This window comes from Pecten maximus, chromosome 7, assembly GCF_902652985.1.
Source record: "Pecten maximus chromosome 7, xPecMax1.1, whole genome shotgun sequence".
NCBI lineage: Eukaryota > Metazoa > Mollusca > Bivalvia > Pectinida > Pectinidae > Pecten > Pecten maximus.
Genome location: NC_047021.1, coordinates 11,062,252 through 11,068,595, shown reverse-complemented (window position 1 = coordinate 11,068,595; position 6,344 = coordinate 11,062,252).

The following is a 6,344-nucleotide window of genomic DNA, read 5'->3' as shown; positions in this document are numbered from 1 at the left end:
GAAGGGTTTCCAAATGTTTTCAAATGAATGACCTTGACTGACATTTAAGGTTACAGGGGTCGAATAGGCTAAAATCTTTAAATGACTTGTTCTCAATAACGAAGATGCCCAGATACTTGATATTTAGTTTGTATCATGCTGGGGTGAAAGGTTACCAAAAATGTGTTCAAATGAATGACCCTGGCTGACATTTAAGGTTACAGGGGTCGAACAGGCTAAAATCTTTAAGCGACTTGTTCTCATTAACCAAGAGGTCCAGGGAGTTGATATTGGGTCTGTAGCATGCTGGGGTGAAAGACTACCAAGTTTGTTCAAATGAAGGACCTTGGCAGACATTCAAGGTCACTGGGGTCGAACAGGCTAAAATCTTTAAACGAGTTGTTCTCATTAACCAAGAGGGCCAGGGAGTTGATATTGGGTCTGTATCATGCTGGGGTGAAGGACTACCAAGTTTGTTCAAATGAATGACATTGACCATAACTTGATTTTGAAAAAGTAAAATTGGCTAAAACATTCAAAAGACACCTTTTCAAATAATTGCGAGACCCCTAAATTTCATATCCGATACACTTGTTCTTTATTATGGTTAGGTATAGAAAGGATCACTGGATAGCTGGTGAGCGATTCAGGCCCTTTGGGCCTTGTTATTGTGAATGATAATCTAATTTGTAATTGAAAATGGTTATTCCATTGATGATTATTGATGTTATTGTGTAGTGGTGTTAACTTTCTTCTGATTAGTCAAAAGTAGATCACGTGTCCGTTTATAAAAAAAATGTTAACTTAAAAAGCGCGTGAAAAAAAAAATATTGATATAATATCGAGGCGTGTGCAAATCTAGACGAACACGATGTGTGCGTTTCATTCGAACGCGCCACACTGTGATTTACGTTTCCAAGATATCATACGACAGTTGTCGTTTTCAGGTTTAGTCAGATACTGATACCAAGAATTTAATGAATGATTCTAGTGCTGACAAGAAAGTTAATTGATACAGTCGTAAATGAAAGAATGCATATTGCAAGAGACCAACGAGGCAAATGAACTTGATTCTTGCTTACATGTATCTTGAAAACTAGGATTTAGTAAAATAAATTGCAGTACATCTGTAGATATGGCAACTGTTTGAGATAGGGACAAACACAAGTTTCGTGCTATCACTGAAGGAGACACGGACAAACCACAGCCTTCCAACACACACAACATATTTTACACATACATTGTATGCATCTCACACATAAGGGAGGCCGTCCTTAAATGCTTAAATGACCATAGCTGTTGATAGGACGATAAACAATACAAGCCAACCCTTGTGTTTTGACGAAATGCATAAATCATTTGAAATGTCGTGTTTAATTCATTAACGATGATAATAAACATGTACATGTTTTAACACATTGACTGATCCATTTAATATCCTGTCACGACCTATTTAAGTATACAAATCGTACGAACTATACATGTTCATCCTGCAGCACGTTCGTTTTTTCCTGCTGCGACGTTCGAGGTTGCCGCGGGCATGCGAGTGTATGTTTAGCCACTGTAAATGACAGGGGTTCGTTTTCTGACATTTCCCCCGATTATTGATACGTTTAATGTTCCATTGCATTGCGTGCTCACTCACTGTTGTAACGTGTTAGTTACTAGCAGACGACGTGTGTCACACACTTGTGTATGTAACTTTCATTTTAGCACGCGCCTGTGCCATTTCCTATTGGCTACATGGTTGCATATAAAACAATTCCCCGATAAGAAGTGACTGTTTCAATGTTACACGGTGATACTATTCATCCTACAAGCTTTTTACTTTACTGTCGCCACTGCACCGTTGTTGCAAGAATAGTGAAATATGTCTACTCTGTAAAAATGCTATTAAATGGACATTTCCTCACCACGAAGGGTATCTCAAAGTCACTATAAACGCCATGAATACATGAATTAAATCGCTTATGTTTCAAAACGCATAGATCTTAATATATCATCTGTTTTAATCGATGATGTGTAATGAACAAATCGTATGAAGATTTCTTTAACCTTGAATTTTTACTCTAGAAAGCAGAAATGTGATTTTAAATGGTAATACTATGTAGGCTGTTATTCTCGATGATATCTGTATTTACGATTATAGCGATCAGAATGAGTTGGTGGACAATATCCTTCGATATCTTTATTTGCTATTATGCGAATGGAAACACAAGGTATTTTAAATGCATTAATCCCTGTACATATAGTTTTCACACATGAATATCGTAGGCCCGATGTCATTTAAAAGTTCCATGACAAAGTAATTTTCCAATCGTAGTATAATACGATAGCGGTAATATCCACTTATCATTTTGGGGGAGGATAAATATAGAATATCCGGATAGGTAGTGTAATGTAGAGTTAGTTTCACGTGATTGACATGGCATCTCCCGATCTACTATAACGACACTGGAATGTGCTCTTTGTATCCCTCATTGCTGAGTTTTTTTTATCCGTTGTTACATGTATCTATTTTTATCTGGAACGTTTTGAGAATAACAGAAGGCTGAATATAGAATGCATTGGGGATCCATGTTAGCTTAATATATGAATGGGGATAACCTAACTTCCGAATTAGGGACACCTAAATTTGGTGTAGCGTGTAGATAATTACCATTATCCGTGGGTTAGTTCTTAGTCCTTCCTATTGAGTTTTAATTTGAATATTTTTATAAACATGTTAGATAATTGAAAATACACGGAGTGAAAAACAGCAGAACAAGATTGTTGTTGTCGTGTTCAATATCTAACCTACACTACAATACATGGGCCTACGTGGGTTTTACCGACACCATCCGGGGTTTACCACATACACTACAATACATGGGCCTACGGTTCATATAACAGCGTGTACCAAACATAACGTAGTCACATTACAGATTTTGGAAGGTTATATCGCTATTGCAGTTTCAATATTACACCATTAAATTATAGTTGGTGATGTTATATGTTTAATGAAATGAAGAACAGATTTGAAATACGGGACTGCTGTTTACATGGGGCTAAATTTCACAATAAAGCCATGTCGCTTATATACTGGCATCACGTCTCCCGATTCATTATACTGACAGGCATGTTCTGTTTTGTGTCCCTGTCGTTGATGAGCATTAGGTAGGCAACACGAAGTACCATTTCAGTGATTTTATGGCGCGGCCTGGTGACAGGTAATGTGATCTGTCAGCTCCAAGTCAAAACGTGAGGCAATATCGAGAAGAAAATCAGGAAGAAAAGACAGTAGAAAGTAAAAGCATCAAACTGGAGACCAAATGAAACCGCTTCCTATTAAAGACGTACATTTTTATGACAGTTTTCATTGTCCTTCCGCAACTTACCGATTCCTAGATCACCTTCACTTTGTCGTCAATGATTGGTAAAAAAAGCAAAAAATAAATAAACAAATAAAAAAAAAAAGTAATGAAAAAAAAAACAAAAAAACAAACAAACAAATAGATAAGAGCTCGACAAAAACCTCACATTAGGAATTATCAAGGCTCAAGGAATACGGAAAAAGACTATATAAAAAGAGAAAATCAAACTGTACAGCATATGAAACCACCTCCTGTAAAAGACGTACATTTGTATTCAGTGAAGGGGAGCTATAGCTATTCAGTTAACTCTGACGTAGACAACTAGGTTAACATTTTTAACAGTGATGTGTCAGTACTAATGACGATACGTCTAAGGTATGTCACTCGTGTGCTGCTTTTGACAAGACCTTTCAATTAGTATTATATTGCTGACCTTGACCGTGACCTTGGACCTACGTTTAAAATCTATAACCTTTACCAAAGTATATTAACGTAAGATACTGCTTTATATTTAACATGTGACCGTGACCTATGACCTACTTTTAGATAACTAATTCTGAATTTCAACCCACGCAGTGAACTTTGTTGTCTTCTGACAACTTGTTATTGATATCGGATGAAAGACTCTTACCAATATGGAGATATTGACATTCTTACAAAACACTTCAGAAACAAGAAATATATACACATATGTATGTATTCCCCAATGAGCTACTTCCAGATGGCAACAGTGAATACCCATAGGCAGTTCACAACTCACTGGTCCAGTTAAGGGCAATCCACAGGTGACAGGCGGTTTGAACTTTTCAGAATACTGATCGATAATGTCTGAGGAAAACAGATGAAATTAATAGGTTATATGGACTCTCTGATATTTGGGAAAGAGATTGCAGAGCAGTTGTTGATGAAATTGAAGAGGTGACTCGAAAAAAAGAATGCCGAATCTGACATTACGTGGTGGAGAAATGACAGCAAAGGCCATTATGAATTTGATACGGAATTAAATGAGGATATTAACCACGCGGCATGGGCTTTGGGCGGTGAGAAGAGAGGCAATTGTGCATAATTACTTATAATGTGTATAGACATTAAAACATGAAATTCCTCAGAGTACGGTTGGGGCACGGTAAATTGCCACGTTAAAATGTCTCTGATATATTAAACGAATCTGAGGACGAAAAGAAAATTCGTAAAAGACTTACCCAGCTCAATAGGTTGCTTAATGTTTAAAAAGCAATGTAATTACTTTACATGTGTGCAAAGTGTTTAAAGATTCATATCAGAAACAAAAGCCGCAACCTTCAAAAACGATCAAAACGATAGTGTTTGTGATGAAACGTGGCGGATCATCTCGTTATAATCTATGGAAGATCTGTTATAGGTAGTCGTCCTACGCCAAATGAATACTATGTATGAAAAGTTTCAATCAAAACTTGACCATTTTGCACACGAGCGCAAAACACCAGCTCATATTTCATCCCAAAATGTGCTATCCTTGATCATCACGTATTTGTTCTCATCATCTCATAGGGATAGATCTTAATCCTAACGTTGAAATTCGCATTAATGAAAGAGAAATGTTGACTTTTTGGCTACCTTCTAGATCAAGTAAATCATCAATGATAGTTTGGAGATATCAAATATGATATTAATGTAGGAGTCTTCCTTTCCTCCTGCGTTTTCCTCTCTTGATGATTCAGATTGTAAAGCCTGGACAGGCTGGACAAGAACACAGTTTTTAGAAGTTACATGTATTTTGCATTGTTCATCCTCTAATGCCACTCGCTTTTACACTCAAAACCACGAGGATGCAGTGTTGTTGATCTCGGTAAAAGCGAAGACGGACACATCCTGGAATCAGTGTTCAGCTCTTTTAACATGTCAGTTTCCAGTATATCGAAAACATTCCATTCCATAGTAAAAACATTTAATTATTGTTCGATTGTTCTTTGGACGTGAACATTTTTAACAGAAAAAACAGTCTAGAGTACAACACATTCTCCGAAACATTTGTTTGGTAAGTGGGTGACTGCCATATTTGACGGTACATTTATCTTTATCTCAGAGTTCTTGACACAGTATTACCTTTTTGCTGGAAGCGAAGTTTACAAACGCCATCATGGAGAGTCTCTCCTGGCTGAGGAAAGATGACGATGTCGTTGATCGATGGTTTTAGTATGTTTGCCAGCTTCGAAGTCACGTGGTTTGACATCAAAGATGCTGTCTTATCTAAAATTTGGACAGATTCAACATGGCGACAAGCTAGCCTTGATAACTAAGCTAAATTGAACTAAACTAAATCAAGATGGGTAGTGGAGTCATTTCAGATACGATTCAAGCAATGGCTGTTTATCAAATTAAACTTGCCTCCAATTATTACATTGGTGTCATCAAGATACTCGTAGGAGTAGTAACAGCCTGTCTTAATGGCATCGAATGACCCATATATGTTAGAACACCAGAGCAATACGCAAAGTAAGGGTGCTGGCTTAAAAAATGAAAGCACCTTAGAGTTCACATATCCTTAACATCGCGTGTGAAAGAAAGCACCTTAGTGTTCACATTACCTTAACTTAGCGTGTGAAAGAAGGGCCAGATCTTATGTGAAGGGCCAAGTCACTATTTGTTCAAACTAGATGCGACTGCGGGTAACTGTGTGGCTTTCCCAAAATAGATAATAGACAATATCCTGTGGCACATGAAAAATTTCATTGACAGCTGGCTACATCACTGGGCACCTTAATGATGATGCTGATTACGAAATCTGGATCTATCGGCATTCATGGGACATTGTAGGATGCCAGCTCCACTCGAGGAATAGGAGCTAATGTACATTGTACATGCATTTGGAAATCTGTAATCCTTTGCATCCAAAAGCCAAAATATTTAAGACAACCCTAAGGTAATGTAGATTTTGCTACTAATCGTCATCTTCAATGCATTACATTTGGTCGACATGGGCAATTAGAACTACGATGTAGGCCAACACTGACGTGGTCAATCAAATTCTAT